Below are 4,428 nucleotides of genomic sequence, written 5' to 3' on the forward strand. Positions count from 1 at the left end.
GGAGTTGTGTCTTTAATCGAATGGTCTCAGTCCACAATTTGTTAAAAGAAAGATTGCTTAAGAATATTTAAACACTGGCACAGCTTTCATACTGGAATTCACTAGACAGACCCTCTGCCTGAAGTGTAACAAAGTACATGCCAACCAAAGGAGCCTGCCCCCCCTTCCCTACCAAAGCTATTAAACCGAGCACTGGTCTTCTAACGGGCCCCTTCCTCCAGAGGTCTTCTGTATGCATGTGCGGGTCTAAGGAATGGGCGCCATGAGGACTTTCTCAGCTTTGGGACTTTCTTCCTTGGATTGCTTTTTGGTCCTCACTCCCTGCGAGAGGCATGCTCCTGCCTCGCCCTGCCTCTGGGACTCCAGCCTTCACCCAGTGGCCCTGGATCGCTTCTTTCAGTTAAAGTCTGGCCCTGTCTTCTGCTATCAGTTCTCTGCTTTTTTCATAGGGCAAATACTAATGGATTAATGGATTACATTTTATAAGTAACATGTGTGCATTCTTGGAAATAGTGCCGCAAACCTCACATGCCTGAGAAACTTCCCTTAAGAGATTTAGGCTAATGGGCCTTTTGGTACCACTATAAATAATATACAGATAGTGGTTTCTTTATGAGTACAGCTTTCAATTTTTAAAGGATACTCTTAATAATTTATAACATGACTTTTAAAAGTTCTTTGTTTTCTCCATTTTTTCCTTTTAAAAGAAAAATGGAGTTTGTCAGCCATAAAATACCATAACACCTCCATGTTTTGCTTTTTTTTCCCCCTTTCTGATCAAGGTACAGCTATCCATGGAAACTGAAATAGTTGGTAAGAATCTGCAGTTAATTATTTTAAAACTCTTTGGTGCTTCATAGTTATGGTGGCCCACAAAAGTTGCCTTAACTAATTTTACCAAGTTCTCCTGTACAGTTCGTCTCACATGAGGAGTCTTACGTGATTTTGAAAAGCTCACACTGTAGTGCAGTGAACCTCAAATTTTCATCAAAGGACTAGCTTTTAATAAACTACCAAAAACTTCCATCCATTGCAAATTGATACTTTGAAAAATATAATAAAAATGAATCACTAGAAAATTTAAATTTCAAAAAGATACAGCATAAAGCTTCCCTTTTATTATAAAAGACAAAATGGCTATCAGGTATAAAAATTTCTAGGTGCTTTATTTTCTGTTCCCATGATTATCTTGTCATGAGCCGGTAACAGGACCACACTTGAGTCCTCATGAGAACACATGCACAGATATTACCACCTGTTCTTTTAAGCTTTGTCTGAGGAATAACTGAAAACCAATGTGATCCTCATATGTCTCCCTTTCCCCGATATTTTAAGGCATTATTTATTTATTTATTTAATATATTTTTATTGATTTCAGAGAGGAAGGGAGAATGAGAGACAGAAACATCAATGATGAGACAGAATCACTGATCAGCTGCCTCCTGCATGCTCCACACTGTTCTTTAAGGACACCTTTTTGGTTTCTTAGATCACAATCTCTGAGGGGACATTCTGTTGACAAAGCATCTATGTTCTGTCGAGTGTCCTAGGCACCGCTGAACGAGGTGGTACAGTGGTCACATCCATTTTAGCCCTTTTCAGGAGCAGAAAGAACTCCATTGAGTTTAGATTTATAATCTGGAAGCAAAAACTTCAAATAGAAGGAAGAATGATGGTAATAATAAAGTGTTTTTCTGAACTGCTAAAGAATGTTTACTGTTAGAAACCATGTGATCCATTCTATTGTCATCTTAGGTTGCACGAAATAAGCCAGTCAGAGAAAGACAAATATCAGATATCATTTATATGTGGAATCTAATGAACAAAATAAACTGACAAACAAAATAGGTCCAGAGACATAGAAGCATGGAACAGACTGACAGATCTCAGAGGGGAGGGGATGGGAGGGGCTGTAAGAGATTAAACAAAGAACATATATGCTTATATGCATAACCCAGACAATAATGTGGTGACACTATCTTTTTAAAAAATGAATGACAGGCTGCCTGCTTCAAATCATGCAGTATATAGTTGGGGAGAAGGCAAAGCTGAAACAAGATTGGCCATGAGTTGGCAATTTTATTGAAGCTGGGTAATTGGTACATGGGAAGTCATTATAATTTTTCATTTTTGTGCATGTTTGAAATTTTTATAATAAAAGGTTTTTAAGTCTCTCCTCAGAAACAAGTAAATGAAAACAAATAAATAGAAATGTGCCAGACCCATGACCTTGACTGAGGGGTTTGCTTATGCCCGCAGCTGTGGGACCCTGGCCCTGGGGCCTCTCTCCGCGACAGTAGTCACACACAAAGGAGCAAAACTTTATTTTCAGGTTTTATTTCATTCTTTGAAACACCTTCACAGTTTGAAACATAATAACTTTTAGCTTAACATTTACAGTGGCTAACTTCTCTGATGTTAATATTTTCCTGTCTCGAAAAACAGACAAAAACCTCAGGCTCTAGAATCAAAACTTTCCATAGGAATGTTCAGGATGGAGGGAGCTTTAAAAGTGCAAAATAAAGAAATGGAAAGAAGAGGCAAAACCTTTCATGACATATTTGGGGGGCAATTTAATGGACACCTGGGTTTGCCCCTGAGGCCTCTCACTGGGCATTCTTTCCCAGTTCTCCTTTTATGAAGATTTCCACCCCTGACGTCTGACAAGCTGAGAGGCAGAGTTCTGAAAAGCAGGTGGTAAAAGAGGACTCAGACTCCAGGAGCTACTGGATCCAAACCGGTTTCCCGCGGATGGGCGCAGTGTGTGAAAGGAGAAAGACATAAGCAGGTCCTAGACACCCCGTTCTCTGCCCCGTGCCTTTCCAGGGCACTGGAGACTGGCACAAGGAACCTGTCCTGGCACAGGCCTGGCTCCTGTGCTGCCCAGGGAAAGGGCACAGGGGTGCACGTTCACACGTGTGTGTGCAGGAGGTGGCCTGAGGTGGGAACTTCTGTCAAGAGCTAGTCCTACAAATCACTTCTGCAGACCAATTACTCCCTTGCCTTTTGAGTCAGGTAGTGCCTTCGGAGCCCTTCTCTAGATCTCTGGTAGCTCCTGTCTGAATATTGCTAAAGATTTCTTCCTGCAAGCCTGGATTTATTACTCAAGGAAAGATGACAGACTAACTTCTGCCGACAACTCCTTATTCTGCCACATGGGAAGTAGAAAAGATGTGGATGTTAAGGACATGAAGTGGGGGATGAGAGAAGGGAATATTCTTTGTTTCTCTCTCTCTTTTTTTTTTTTTTAGCTTAAGAGGAAGGGAGAGGGAGAGAGACAGAGATAGGAACATTGATGAGAGAGCACCAACATTGATTGGCTGCCTCCTGCATGCCCCCTGATGGGGATCAAGCCTGCAACCTGGACATGTGCCCCAACTGGAAATTGAACTAGTGATCCCTTGGTGCATGGGACAATGCTCAACCAACTGAACCGCACCAGCCAGGCAGAAGGGAATATTCTTACTCTGCTTTGCATGGGCGAATTTGCAGCTAAAGACTGGGGACTCAGCTAATAGCTTCAGCCTCCACCAATAATTGAGATGGCACCTTTGGTCTGTAGCTAAGAATACTGGAGAGAGAAAAGATAATGGAAAATAAATGCAGTCATGGTTTAGAGCTTGCCAAATGGAAGCGGGGATGGAGAAACTTTCAGGTAAACATGCTCTCCAACACTTGAGAGAATAAGGCCAAAGCCAGCTGAGATCCAGCCCCCAATTTCACAGGGAGCCCAACACCCCAGAGCATTTCATCAGTTTCCAGTACTCAGTATAGTGCTGGTTGCTTTCAGATCACTGAAGAATCCTCATGCTGACTTCCTATTGTACCACCCGTTACACAGGCCCAGCTTTCACAGAGCCGGGCAGGAGGCCCCTACAGGCCAGATGCTGCCCACGGTGAAAACTGTGCTCCTCACACCGGCTGAAGCTGGGGCCACAGGAGGGAAAATTCATTAATGTTGGACCAAGACAGGAAAAGAAAGATAATTTTGTTTCCTTGTTCCCAATGCTGGTCCCTCAAGAACAAATTAAGCTCTCTTCCCTGAAGTTCCAGGCCATGGGGGTGCTCGCCCTTCTCTGAGCAACTCCCTAAAGCACAGCAGCACCCCTTGGTCTCGTCCGACCTCTGTCTTGGGCAGCAGATGGTCTAAACGCCTCACGTTTTCTCACAACAGCCCCACAGCAGAGGGTTGGAGGGCAGAACAGAGCAGGCAGGAGCACAGACAGCCTGCTGGCTGCACACCTGACCTCGAGTACTCTGGCCTCCAGCATGGGGACGCCTCCAATGGCTATATTCTGGGCCGAGCAGAGCACAGTGAACAAGCAGCCAGTGCTGGCCCTATGCCATTGCCCGCGGGTTAGCACAGCTCTGGGCTGCAGCCACGCAAAGCACTCTTCTCCTTGACTTTCATGCACGTGCAAGAACTGA

Source organism: Myotis lucifugus, unplaced genomic scaffold (genome assembly GCF_000147115.1).
Source record: "Myotis lucifugus unplaced genomic scaffold, Myoluc2.0 scaffold_104, whole genome shotgun sequence".
NCBI classification, from domain to species: Eukaryota; Metazoa; Chordata; class Mammalia; order Chiroptera; family Vespertilionidae; genus Myotis; species Myotis lucifugus.